This window comes from Triticum dicoccoides, chromosome 4B (genome assembly GCF_002162155.2).
Source record: "Triticum dicoccoides isolate Atlit2015 ecotype Zavitan chromosome 4B, WEW_v2.0, whole genome shotgun sequence".
Taxonomy (NCBI): domain Eukaryota; kingdom Viridiplantae; phylum Streptophyta; class Magnoliopsida; order Poales; family Poaceae; genus Triticum; species Triticum dicoccoides.
In genome coordinates, this window is record NC_041387.1 from 592,578,883 (window position 1) to 592,593,809 (window position 14,927).

General features: G+C 43.1%; 1 long non-coding RNA gene across 6 annotated transcripts; it reads left to right on the forward strand.

Moving 5' to 3' along the window:
- The first annotated feature begins 7,166 nt into the window (after nt 1-7,166).
- Nucleotides 7,167-9,920, forward strand: LOC119291640. 6 transcript variants are annotated; one of them, XR_005142580.1, is made up of 4 exons: nt 7,167-7,710; nt 8,187-8,701; nt 8,960-9,553; nt 9,637-9,920. It is a non-coding gene; the product is annotated as an uncharacterized LOC119291640 (long non-coding RNA). The 6 variants fall into 6 exon arrangements; XR_005142582.1 differs by having other exon boundaries at nt 8,187-8,469; nt 8,553-9,553; XR_005142581.1 differs by having other exon boundaries at nt 8,187-8,469; nt 8,562-9,553.
- The last annotated feature ends 5,007 nt before the right edge of the window (nt 9,921-14,927 follow it).

Here is a 14,927-nt window from a genome sequence, read left to right on the forward strand (position 1 = left end):
CAGAAGTATACGTTTGATACAGATTACTACAGACTGTTCCGTTTTTGACAGATTCTGTTTTCTATGTGTTGTTTGCTTATTTTGGTAAATCTATGAGTAGTATCGGAGGGTATGAACCATAGATAAGTTGGAGTACAGTAGATATTACAAAAATATGAATTTATAATTAGTTCATTACATTATCTAAGTGGTGGTTTTATTTTCTTATACTAACGGAGCTTACGAGTTTTCTGTTGAGTTTTGTGTTGTGGAGTTTTCAAGTTTTGGGTAAAGATTCGATGGACTATGGAATAAAGAGTGGCAAGAGCCTAAGCTTTGGGATGCCAAAAGCACCCCAAGGTAATATTCAAGGACAACCAAGAGCCTAAGCTTGGGGATGCCCCGGAAGGCATCCCCTCCTTCGTCTTTGTTCATTAGTAACTTTACTTGGAGCTATATTTTTATTCACCACATGATATGTGTTTTGCTTGGAGCGTCATTTTCTTTTGTTAGTTTTGCTTGCTGTTATTTACAATAATGTTTTGCATCTTTAGTTTCAACAAAAATGTCAAGGATAGCCTCTGCCATGTTTATTTTGCTAGTATACATGTTGCTGTTTGAAAACAGAAAGTTTACCACTGTTGCAAAAATTCCCTAGAAAAGTCAGAGAATGGTATAATGTTGAAACTTTTTGCATATTGAGCTCTGATAAATTTACTACAGTGGGAATTTTATTTCATAATTTTTGGAGTTATGGAAGTATTGATACTCTTGCATTCTTTACAGACTATACTGTTTTGGCAGATTACAGACTATACTGTTTTGGCATATTGAGCTATGATAAATATTCTACAGCGTAGTATTTTTCTCATAATTTTTGGAGTTAGGTAAGTATGATGAATCTTGCATTCTTTACAGACTATACTGTTTTGGCAGATTGCTGTTATGTTTGCATTGTTTGCATATGTTTGCTTGTTTAATGATTCTATTTGAGGATAGGAGTATTAAATATGCAGAGGAATTTAGTATGCAATGTTGAATAATAATTTTAGTGATTTGTTACAGTAGAAAATGATAAGGTTTTGCATTGGTTTATTCTAACCTATCTCACGAGTTCTTGTTGAGTTTGTTGTGGATGAAGCTTTTGAGAAATAGAGAAACCATGATATGAGAGGAATTAAGGAGACACAAAAGTTCAAGCTTGGGGATGCCCAAGGCACCCCAAGATAATATTTTAAGAAGTCTCAAGCATCTAAGCTTGGGGATGCCCCGTTAGGCATCCCACCTTTCTTCTTTAACAACTATCGGTTAGTATCGGTTGAGTCTAAGTTTTTGCTTCTTCACAAGATCGTGCTATCCTTGTAATGTCATTTTATCTTGCTTTGCTTGTTGCTTGAATAAAGTACTTAATATCTGAAATTCTTTAATGATAGAGAGTCTTCATATAGCTACATAATTATTTAGCTACTCATTGATCTTTACTTATATCTTTTTGGAGTAGTTTGTCATCTACTCGTGTGCTTCACTTATATCCTATGAGTAAATGGTTGAATGAGTTGAATGTCATAAATATGAAATTATATATGTTTTATTTGCTTATCCCATGGGGAGTAATGACTTCACATCTAAGAAGTAGAGGTTTTAAATTTATTGAAGATTAGAAAGCATTGTATTGGTCATTTGAACAATTCATGAAAGAATATTGAAGGAAGAGAAATTTCACATATAAATATACTATCTTAGACATCTTTTATAATTGTGAGAACTCATTAAGTATGACATACTAAAGAGTTGATGTTGGACAAGGAAGACAGCGTAATGGGTTATATTTTCTCACATCTCAGTTAAAGTATATTGTCATGGATCATTCAAACATGTTGAGCTTGCCTTTCCCCCTCATGCTAGCCAAATTCCTTGCACCAAGTAGAGATATTACTTGTGCTTCCAAATATCCTTAAACCCAGTTTTTGCCATGAGTGTCCACCATACCTACCTATATGCGGTATTTACCTGTCGTTCCATGTAAATTTGCATGTGGCAAACTCTAAACCTTCAAATAATAATTTGTTTTGTATGTCCGAATCGCTCATGTAGAGACTAGGGGCTGTCAGTATCTTCCATGCTAGGTGGGTTATTCTCAAGATGAGTGGACTTTGCTCATCATGCACGAGAAAAATGGCTAGTAACCGGGATGTCCAGTCCCATGATCAAAAGATCAAAATAAAATCAAAAATAATTGCAAACAAAGCTACCCCAGGTTTGATGTTAGTTGGAGGCACCCATTGTTTCGGGTAAGCCATGAATTGATGATTGTTGGTGGAGGGGGAGTAAAAACTTTTACCATTCTGTTTGGGAACCGCCTATAATGTATGTAGTATGGAAGACATTGGGAACTCTTGGTTGTTATGTCGACAATGAGATCATACCTCTCAAAATTATTTATCTCTATTTCGAAATTGAGCTCTGGCACCTCTGCAAATCCCTGCTTCCCTCTACGAAAGGCCTATCTTTTACTTTTATGCAAGAGTCAAGGTGATCTTCACCTTTCCCTTTTTCATTTTATCCTTTGGCAAGCACCTCGTGTTGGAAAGATCCTGATATATATATCCAATTGGATGTAAGTTAGCATGAACTATTATTGTTGACATCACCCAAAGGTGAATACGTTGGGAGGCAACACTATAAGCCCCTATCTTTCTCAGTGTCCGATTAAAGCTCCATAACCATTAGTATTGCGTGAGTGTTAGCAATCATGGAAGACTATATGATAGTTGAGTATGTGAAGTTTGCTAGTTTTATGGATGTTAGTTTTCAAGAAAATAAGACGAATTGTACTTGTTTGATGACGAATTGTACTTGTTTGATGACTGAGAATGAAGTTTGCTAGTTTTCAAGAAAGTTATGGTCTATGCTTTAACATGTGAATAGCTTGTTACTTGATCTTGAGAAGTTTTATGAGATGAACTACTGTTATGACATATAATCATGCTAGAAAAGGTAATTGAAATTATCATTGATCAAACTTGTGCACCTGCTAGCATTCACACTTCATAAATTCATTCTTTTATCATTTACCTACTCGAGGACGAGCAGGAATTAAGCTCGGGGATGCTGATACGTCTCCAATCTTTTCCTAATAATAAAGCACAGATTGAAAAAAATAAGATCCATAGGCACTAGCACCCAGGACTTAGTTTTATGGAAGAAGCCCACCCGGATGAGGAACCGGAAATTTGATCCTAACAGGAATCAAACCCTGGCCGCAGGGTGCGCCACCGCCCACCCTTGCCACTAGGCTACAGCCTAGTCTCTACTCCTAAGGGAGCAGTTGGTAGTCTCGCTTCCAGGTTTTTTTAGTCCCACCTCCCACCACTTTCGTCCGGTTTTTTTCATAGGTTAACCGTCGTAGATTTTTTTCGTCGCCTCCCCCACTTCATCGGTTTATTTTCACTTCACCCTCTCACACAACGAAAAAAAGTGAACGGATCAGAACTTTCCATACTGACGCAAATTATTTAGTAATGTCTTTATGTAAAAGACTCAATCACAATCAATCTCTAAAGATCAAATCTAAATTAATTAATCTTCATAATGTTTGTTTCCTTCCGAATCACGTCCATAACTTTTCTTCCTTGTTTGGGCAGAAACTGTTTGGTAGCAGAGATTAGGAAGCTTCCTATGAGTGTAGTAACAGGAAGTATTCTTTTTCTTGATGATTCGTTTCCATGCATGATGATAGTAAATTAGGCCAACATTCACCACTATTTATCAACGTCATCAATCGTATCCATTCCTACCAGTTTTAAGGGAATCTGCTCGCTATGTCTTTTTTAAGGGGATCCGCTCGCTAAGTCGTCGTCGCACGTTATTTTCACAAGCAATTCCCCTGAAAAAACACAGCGTCCTACCTCGACTTCCCTACCTGGACGCCGCCGCCGCCTCCCACCGATCTCGCTGCCTCCCGGCAATCCCCTCCTCCCTCCCGCAGCTCAAACGACCCACTTTTTTGGCCACAAGCACCGCCTGCCTCTTCGCCCATGCGTCACCCCTCCTCTTCACCGTAGCCACGAGCACCATCCGAGACACCGTAGCCACGAGCACCACCGAGGCGGAGCCGCGACGCCTCCACAGATGCGGCAGAGACACCATATCCAGTGGAGACGGCGGTGTAAATCTTCTACTCTGCTCCTTCCCCTGGTTACCCGCCTGCTCCACGTCCCCTCTGCTTTGTGTGGATCTGCTCATGTGTAGCAGTAAACTTTATTTAGGTAAAACTATTCTTCTAGGCCTTTTTTTGTTACTTACAAATTGACTTTTTGAGCCAATGCTTACGGCATGAAGTATTACCTAGAGTTCCTTAATCAATCTGCTTGTCCATCGTTTCATTTGGTTCAATTACTATCAGCAAGAACGCATTGTGAAACCGTTAGCTTATGAATGTGTGCTCTTCCTGCAATAATAACATTTGAAATGTAAGGGTCGAGGCACACCCATGCATCAGGATGATGTGCACCACGTGGGAAGTAATACTAATATGGCCTAAGTTGATAATGAAATATCCAAAGATACACTTGACTGGATCAATTTTTTTCTCTGGAATTGTTCCTCATGATGCGCAGATGTAGATGCTATATTTTTAAAATTTCAAATCACCTATGCATGCCAATGTGATTCTTATCCTTTTCATTAGATAGTGTGTTCCCATCAATCCATCCATGCATCGAACCGTTTTTTTACTCTATTCAGGTTGCAATTACGAACAAGTAGCATATGTATGCACTGAACTACTTGCATAAGACAGTGAAATGCTTCTTACTCGCGTGAGTGGAATTTTGGAATAGAGAAAGAACATACAACAGAGATCACATAATTAAATGATTACATAAACCGAGATCACGTAAAACAAGTTTGATAGGTCCGTTGCATCGCACGGGCATTTTTGCTATATGTACTAACAGGTTCTATTTATTTCCTTTGATCGGTCAATACTCCTATGTCCTATGTAGGTAAGAAGGAAAGAAAACCTAACGGTACAGCCGGCAGAACAGTCAACGGCGAGCTTCATCGCCGCGTACGCGTCGTAGTACCTGGCCATCACCGGCTGGGGCATCGAGGACTTAACGCTGGTGAAGAAGGTGTGGGTATTGGTAGAGCTCCAAGAAGCTGCCCTTCGTCCTGCCCGCCGTCTTCAGCATCGGTCCCTGGGTGACCACCCTGGAACTCGGTGACGCTACCAAGGTGACACGGTCCGGGTTGGTTCGGTCCCTCATCGAGCCACCATTTGGACCGGCCAACCACCACCGGCGTCAACGTGCTGGGGCAGCGGTGAGGTGGGCTGCGTGTGCGGGTGCTGTGGCGAGGTGGTGGACATGCGGGAGCGCCGACGATGAGGTCAGTGATGCGCCGCGGCAAGTGCGCGGCTGTTAGCCATGAACCTTCCGTAGCAGTTTTTTTCATGAGCCCATGTTTTTTTTGTGTTCGGGCCTTGCTATAATTAGCGTATTAACCATGAAAAAAAACATGACTTTCAGTTTGTTATCAAATGGTGCCGTGATTTTCGGATCAAGCCATGTTTCTCTTGTACTTCCTATTTCCTGTTCGACTGAATAGAAGTGCAGAAAGTGAACACACCAACACGACTGAAAGCAGTTATATTCAGCTACAGAGGTATACATTTATACAAGATATACACAGGCAGGTGCGGCCAGTAACCCAACTAACTCCTGAGCTGACCTTGCTAATCCTTTACTCGCGATAAAGACGCAGACGATAAGGAAAGGTTGTTACGGAGAGAGCAATGGGAGACAGAGAATTACGTGGCGGCAGGTGGACCTGAACATATGCTTCAACAAAGAAAACGACAGTGTAGGATCATGGTGCGTGATTATAGGCACAAGCTATTAAATCTCACACGGAAATCACGGCTGAGCGATTCTCGCACGATCCGAAGTTCACACCCAATCAACCGTTTTCCCCAGTTGATGGCCTGCATGTGTGTTGTGCTAAAACGGTCGCTGCCATGGCAGCGAAACCCGCAGCTAGAACGCTGCCAACGCCAAGTTGAGAACTCGAGATCGTCAATGGTGCATGCCCGACAGCGGTGACGAGAGGCTATGGTGCATGGGGAGGAGAGAAAAGAAGGAGAGGGGAAGCTTGGGGACATGGTAGTTTACCCGGGGGCTGCCGGTCGGCACGCTGAGAACGAATGGCACCCACTTCGAAAGACACCTTTTTAAGTTTAAAAAAAACTGAAAATTGTTGCACATGTACAGCTTCACATTCTATGTGTGCGCCAAAAGTTTCGAAGGATTTTTTTTCGTGTGCAAAAAAGACAAAAAACTGTCTCATGGAACACTATTTTCAACCATTGAAATTTGTCTTTTTTGTGGAGGCAAAATAAAATGATGTATTTTTACAAAAGTTTGTGTCGCGCACATATTTTTGCAGAGATGTAGACGATAACTTTTTTGGAATTATTTATAACATTTAAAAATGCATGTAACATGCATTTCTACAACCGATATATGCATATATACCTAACAGGCGGTGGTGGATCGACACAAATAGGGGCAGGGGGGTTTAGGGCGGTTGCATACTCCTCCTTGACGGTCCATGGGGAAATATGACGTGAAGGAGATAGGGTGTCATGGGGAAGATGATATGGGCATCGTTTGGTTTTAAAGGAGAGGGTTCTAGCGAGCAATGCCCCGCTACAGCGGGATACCGAGCAAGAAGAGGAGGGTCCACTAAAAAAGAGAAGGGCCCATCGTGGGATGGTTTTTTTTTTTGTGTTGGGCCAGTGTGTTGAATATAACATGGCGGACCACCATATTCCTCTCACACATATGGTCTGGATTTGGGGTAGGATGGACTGTCCAGACGGTTGAATTTTGAGAAGCCCGCTAGACAACCGTTTCATGTCTCAACATGGTCAGGCGTACAAGAGAGAAATGAGCGTCGGACTTGGAGACGACCCTAATCATTTGTTCAATTCATTTATATATATCATAGCCCGTAGCAACGCACGGGCACTCTGCTAGTTCTTTCATAATAAAGCACAGATTGTCACGGCGTTTTTATAAAAAAGTCCCTTTGCTTTTCAAAAATATAACCCCAGTCCTTTGTAAGTGGATTTCCGAGAAAACGTTTCGTTTTTACCAAAAAAAAAAACCCTATGTTAAACCAAAACGACCAAACCAATCCTCCGCCTCCTCCCCTGCTCTCGCCATCGCCCGCACAACCCCACCCAATCCCTCGCTCGCTCGACCAGATCCAAGACGGCAGCGGCGGCCGGGGAGCGGACCGCGCGGGAGGAGGAGTTCGGCGAGCGCGAGCTGAAGGTGGTCGCCGTTCTCGCGGATCTGCCATCCATCGTGCGGGTCAGCAGCCGCCAGGAGCAGCAGCAGCAGCAGGCGTGGCCGGAGATCCCCTCGTGGGGCCGGCGCCGGCCGAGGAAGGCCCTGGCGGCGCCGCCGGCCGAGAAGCCCGCGGCCGATGACGATAGGAGCGAGGGCGTTGCCAGCCCGGACACCCCGCTCGCCTTCTCCGAGGGCGACGACCACGACGAGGCAGCGGCGGCGGAGGACGAGTCCAAGGCCAGCGCGCAGGACAAGGTGAGCCGCCAGGCCACGAGATCAGCGCCCGCCCGCCTCCCTCCGCCAATTAGGGCCGTGGGGAGGTTGGTGCTCTCACTCCTGCCGAACGCTCGCCTCACGCGCGAATATGGACAAGGTGCGCATGCTGCTACCGCGTAATGTTGTTACTTCCCTACTGTTTTCCGCACGACGCTCCTGCTTCCGTACTCTTTGCCGTGCCATGCTGCTGCGGCTACTTTGCTACTGCTGCTAATATGTTGTGCTACAGTTTTGCTCAGTGTTTTGAGGATAATATATCTATACTGCTCCCGTCCTGAACTCAGAAGCAATATATAAATTTGTGTGGCCACTAAATTCAGGAATGGACTGGAAGGGACGATGTGATTGAAAAGAAAATCAATCAACATAAATCATGGCACAATTTTCTAACTTATCCAGAGCGGGTTGATTGTATGGAGTTGGAAGGATAATTTGTTGTAGTGTAGTTTCAAAGATGATTTAGACAAAAAAACACCATCAAGCATTGCAAATGACGAGGTAGAAAAAAAATTAAATTTTCTAGCGAATGAAAAAATACATATTCAGATGGCTTACTGGAGGTTCTTGGTTCAGGTTGTTAGATGGAAGGACAAGGCAGCGGCAGTGGAGACGGGGAGTCGATTAGGAAGGAAAAAGAGTTTGTACAACTGCTGCTCAGTGCGAAAAACAGAGGTAAATAAATTTATTGTTCAGGTGGCGAGATTTAGTCTCCCTTCTTTGTATTCAGCGATGAACTACTGAATGGTGTTGATAAATTCATGGCATGAGTTGTCGAGGAGGGCATCAAAGTGTGGGAGGTTGCAGCCTTGCAGGAGATTAGCCTTACCTTGGCAAATTAGCTTGCGGCCCTAAAGCTGTATGTTTCCTTAATCTGAAGTGTGCACAAATATTTGTGTTTAATGAGTGAAATGTATCCGTTTGACTGACATGAACCTTTAGGAAAGACAGATCCTAAAGTTGGCTTCACTTGGTAGTAACTATGGAAACCTCAAGAATGTTGTTGAGGTCCTGAAGGCTTTTGAGTTGTATTGTCAGGTCCCTCTGTTACTTAAAACCAACAAGGAACTTTATCATTTTTCCCTGACACTGTAAGCTTGATAGAATACACTGTATGCCACTACATGTTGTCTCATTATTTTCGTGTGCTTTTCTTAAAATGTGTGTGATGATTGTCGCTAACAATGTCGGAAAGATTCCAACAGAAAATAAATTTCTCTGTAGTGAACCCTCTAAGCAAAAAGAAAAGAGAATCACTTATTCATCATTGATTAAATCTATTTAAGAGTTATAATTTTTTTGTTGATAATCTTCAGTGTAAACTCTATTATTTTTTGCTTCATTGCCAGGTTTATGCACTTTTCCCATGGTATAATATAAGAAACAAAATCAATTTATTGGATCACAATCATATCTCGGAGTATCTGCAGCACTGTAAGTGATCTTGTATAGTTGGAATGTTACATTTCACTTTAATTGCTTTGCTGAATGTGCGGACTAAGAAAATTTCAGTTTCTCCTGTCATCAATAAGTGTTATAAGATTTAGATTATTAAATTCAGGAAAAATTCAAAATATATGAGAGCACTAACCATGTTTCGGTTCCTTGACTGAGGACGTACGAACTTGCAAAAAGCACGAGCATAGAAGCGAAACAAGGAGATTATTGAAGGGGATTAAGCTTCCAAGTGCGGCAACTAGGAACATCTCGATCGGTGATTTGAAGTGTGTTCTTCAATAGCATGGTGCATGGATATTTGCACGTGTTCTCCTGATGCAACACAAGCTATTTAATTAGTCATAGAACTACATACAAGGCTCTGATGCAAAAAAGGTGTTATTTAAGCACATATTTTACTGGATTTTATTCTGTATGAAAAGAAATAAAAATGCCTCTACATGCCGTGGCTGTCGGCATTACGGCACTCCAATCAGCATCTCTTGGTAATCTTTTAGGATCACCAATGTATGTCCAATCAGCATCTCTTGGTAATCTTTTAGGATCACCAATGTATGTTTTATGATAGGTTTTATCAGGCATGAAGGTGGCGTGGGCCAGCAAGGAGCCTGGGGGTTCAGCAGGACATCCTTGCCGGAGTAGTCGAGCAGAGGCTGACACTGGCCAATATGAGCAGCATTGCCGCAGATCGCCTCCATGTGGGCTGCTGTTGCAAAGTCACTGTGCTGCACCTCAGCGAATTTAGTAGGAGTAATTCATTCCCCACCAGATTGTTTATTATTGACCATTGCTGCTTCATCTGTTATTCTCATCTAACTAATATATTTACGGACTTTTTGGATGTTTGGCTAATTCTTCTTTACCTTTTGGGGCTTTGCTGTGAAAGAAAGATGAAGTTCAAAGAGTTCAATTTAGAGTTAGTGTAGTTTCTTCCCCGGAATAAAAAAGAGAGAATTGGTGCAGTGTCTCATGCCTATTGGATTCAGTCTATTATGCTCCCTAAATATATACTCCCTCCGTCCGGAAATACTTGTCATCAAAGTGGATAAAAGGGGATGCATCTATATGTATTTTAGTTCTAGATATATCTTTTTTTATCCATTTTGATGACAAGTATTTTCGGACGGAGGGAGTACGTGTATGCTGCAGAGACATGGTCACATGGATGATTAACATCTTTTGGCAAAGGCATGTTAATTCAATGAAAAATTCTACTACACCTATGACCATGAATGTAGATGTCCATTATTGATTTTTGAGGACTACTTTAGGATGTGATCATTGGTGTTGCTTCACACCTTCTAGACAACATAGCATTTGATTGTTACTAATGTGAAAATCCAACTTACTATTTTTTTATTAAAGTGTGTTCAGCCACTATCAGACTTTGGTGGTATGCTCCGGCTGCCAAATTGTGCTCTGCCAACCCACGGGTGGAAAGGCGAGGCTCATCAAGGGATGCCTTATTATGGCAAAAATGAAGCCCTTCTTAAGATTGTTTACTACTCCCTCCGTCCCGAAAAACATGTTGCAATGGTATTTTTGTGAAAAAGTCCTTCAGGTTTATCCGACCGAACCCGCGGTCCAATCCTCTCCTCTGCCAGCTCGCTCAGTTCCATTAGCTCCCCCGCAACACAGGCGACCTTGCGTAGCTCAAGCACACCGCCCCGCCGCGCAGCTCCACCGCAACCCCGCGCGGATCCACCTCTACCCCGCACAGCTCCCCTGCTCCCCGGCGTAGCTCCCCCGCTCCCCTTTCCCACATCCCTAATTTTCCAAGCTTTCCCCCATCCCCTTCCGAAAAATCGGCGCTTGCTGCCCGTCGATTCTCCACTACCACCACCAATCCCGGCCACCGTCGAGAGGGGAGAGCAGGAGGAGGAAAAGGTCATTGGCGCCGGCAAGATAGGGGAGAGCAGGAGGAGAAAAAGGGACCAGACGAGTGGCAGCGGGTGGTGGCGATGCACGACACGGTCACTGGAGAGGCGTCTGCGGCGGAGCTCGTCGGCGTCGCGTATGCCAGGGCGTCGAAGCCGACCAACGCGTCCGCCGCCTCGTCTCCTGGAGCGGGCGGCCACAACTACAAGGGCGCCTCCGCGTCCGCCGTGCTGGCCTGCCTGGCTGGCGGCAATAGCTGGCACCAGGACGACGACGGCGGTGAAATTGAGGAATTGCAGGAGGTCAGCCGTCCACATCCCTCCTCTGTTGGTGAAGCATCATGGAGTAATCCTGTTAATTTATCTGATGTTTGTGGTCCAACTCCTGTTAATTTTACTTCAGAAAGAATTCCAATCCATCTGCTGCTATTTGTTGTGTGTACATACTGTTAATTGATCTCCAGATTATGGAGCTGTAAGGAATATCGTGGACTAATCCTGTTAATTGATCATGTGTGATTGTCTCCGTGAGTAGTCCTGTTAATTGTCCCTGTGTACTGTCTAATTGTTCATGCAACATCATGGATTTTTATGACCTGAACTTATCATGTTGAATAAAATTAATGGAGAAGGGATTCATTCTTCTTCAGACCTTGTTTGTTTCTTTCTGCTTGAATGCATGGTGTACAGTACAAGTTCATGAACAAGGGACCTTTTTTTTGCAATTGCAAACTCTGAATGCTCAAGTCTGGAAGTGTTTACAAATTCAGAGAGTTCACATAACTACTGGTCAAATAATTCAGTGTAAACCTAGTCTGAAACTAGTAGAGCTCTTGATGATATACAAATTCAGTGTAAATAGAAATCTACGACATGACTACTGATCATGTATGCAAGATGTTGCTACTGGATGAGCACAATAACTACTCAGTAGATTTTGATTAAAAGTTTGACACCTGATCATGTATGCAAGATGTTTCTACTGGATGCATGGATGCATGACTAGGACATGACTACTCGGTAGATTATGTACTCCAAGTAGACAAGATCATCTAAGTTAGACCAAATTGTGAGATTCAAATAAATTCAAATTAATCCAAAGGCCTTGACTAAATTATTCAGATTAATTTAAACAATTCAAATAAATCTAAATAAATCCAAATAATTCCAAATAAATTAAAAAATCAAATAAATATATTCTTTGGATTGATGATCAAAGTTCAAAGAATTAGCCTGAATGCACATTGATGATCCCAGAGAATGAGCCGTTCAAATCAGCTAGGCTTTGAACTTTGATGATTTTTTTTAGTTCAAAGCACTTTGAGTACTCCACAAATTTCAGTAAACTTTCCTACACTGGACACTGTAAACTTTCAGTACACAAAATTCAGTTATCTTTTCAGTAGGAAAATTTATGTAACAAATCTCAGAAGCTTGCATTTTCCTACTCTTGTTGGCAATAGTCATTATCAGTTTACTGTCCATTTTAGCCTAGCCTTCAGTTATCTTTTCACCCATTTTTCTGTCCATTCAGTTATATTTTCAATAGGAAAATCTCTGTAACAAATTATAGTTTACTGTCATTATCAGTTTACTGTCCATTTTTGTTTTGATTTCAAAAAGTTGCCCATTAGTCACATTTTTGTCCATTGGCTATCATATTGTAGTAGTGAAAATGGGTGCAGTTCCTTGCCTCAAGTGGAGCATCGACATAACTTGACAGTATATGGGTGTTTCCTAATTTAATCTTGTTTTCTAGTTCTAATTTCAAATACAGATCAGACTGTATTGTGCAAATCTGCATCTTGGAAAACATGTTCTAATTTAGTTTCTGAAATTTACAGTATTGGTCATCCTAACTGAAACATGTTATGATGTTCAGTTTGCTCATGTTTTAAAACATCATAAAATCGTTGTACCTGAAGAGCAGAGGTGCCGGGCAAGTTTGATCTTTGATCTGATGTAAAAAAAAGTTTGATCTTCGATCTTGCTACAGATACTGCTGATATCGATCAATTGCTGCTACAGAAGATACTGCTCATACAGATACTACTGCTACAGATGATAGTCCTCTGTGTTGATCAATTGATCTGCGGCTGATACTCTGCTTAACTGATCTCTTGATCTGCAGGTGAGAAGTAGAGGATCTATTGCTGGGCGAGCAGTGAGGTGCTGGGCGTGGAGGAGGAGAAGCGCCTGGGCTTGGAGGAGGAGCGGTGCCTAGTCGTGGAGAGGAGGTGCTGGGCATGGAGGAGTAGAACAGGCGACCGGAGCTTAGGCGTGGGCGGGGGAAAGTCCAGGGACCGTCGATTTGGTGGGCGTCGACGGGGATGGGCGGCGGAAATTACCGGTGACCATCGCTTAGGTGGGCAGCAGGGGAGCTCTGGCGACAGCTCGAGCAGGGGAGCAGTAGCACGAGCCTGGCGGAACAGGATAAGCAGGAGGATGAGCTTGAGGTCCAAGCGCGCTCGGGAGCTTGAGGAGGACGAGATCCACCGGATCTTGGTGGCGGGAGCTTGAGGAGGACGAGATACACCGGATCTTGGTGGCACAGGTCCTGCGCGGCAGCGGCGGAGGGGATAGCGGTGGGAGTGGCTTACAGCAGCTTAGGTCCTGGGAGGCGGTGGCGCAGGTACTGGGCGGCGAAGGAGCAGGTACCGGGCGGCGGAGGAGCTGGCCCTGGGCGGCGCAGGCGATGAATCGGTCGACGACGGCCTTGGCCCGATGCACAGGAGCTAGATCGGGCGGAGGAAGACGGAAGGACTTGTTTGTAAAAGATTCGAAGATACAAGGGGTTTTTGTGCAAAATTTACATTACACTATGCTTGCGACATGTTTTTCAGGACGGAGGGAGTACTACTTATCCTCGATGTGGGGAGACCGACCAAAAGAGGTATCCATGAACACTATCTGTCCTTACATTCTAATTTCAGTTGCTTTGGAGTTTTTTTTTCTAGCATCATAATTTGCTGGGACCCATGAGTCTTGATTTTAATATTGCAGGGTAATCAGTTTTATGTCACATTTATCTTCCAAGGAGTCAGGAGCAAGCAAATTACAGTTTGTACACGACGATTTGACATTCAACATATATGTATTAGAGTTTCAGAAGGTCAATAATACCCAATGCATTGCCTTCCATGACCTACCTTGGTCTGTTCTCATGGATGATCTGCTAACTCATTTTAATTCGGTGCCTAGGTACTATTTCCTTTGGCATTGTGTTTTATAATATTTAGTACCATTGGTGCAGCTTAATATGCAAAGCCTGAGCTTTGTTCAAGTTGCCAAGCAAATGTATGTGCTAATTCTCACAAGAAACTTATGTTTCCCCTGTTTTCGAATACGAGTACACAATAAAGTTTTCACTTCGGAAGCATCAAAACCTTTTATGGCTGCATGTAAATATTTTCTTAGACATACAGTAATGCTTCATTTTTATTTTGTCAGAGAAATAACAGAACATTTATCGTAATGATATCTAACTTCATTTTACATGGAAAATACTGCTTGAATTAATTCATTGAGACCGAATGAAAATTAAGCTACAACTACCTGGTGTTGAATCAGTTAAACAAGATCAACTAGGTTGATTTGGGCAGCTAGGTTTCAGAGATTGAATCAACCACAGTTGCGTAGTGTTCTTTTAGTACAAGGGTGCACAGTGCTCTTTTAGTAGGAAGACGTTGAGATATTTTTCGCCCGGGGCAACGCACGAGCATTTGTATGTCGGCGGCAGCGGTGGAGATGACGCGCTGCCCGTGTGGGAGGATGAGAGGGAAGTGGCACAACGATGCTTGCCTACGCCGAGGCTTTGGCCGCCGGGAGGAGACGATGGGCGGTGGCGGCACACATGGGAGTAGTGGAGAATGGGGAAAGATAAGGAAGAGCCCTCATGGTGCAGCAGTAAGAAGATTATTCTTTAGGGATCGCAGCGGTACGAAGATAGTTCATGGGTCCTTCTGTGGAGGAGACGATGGGC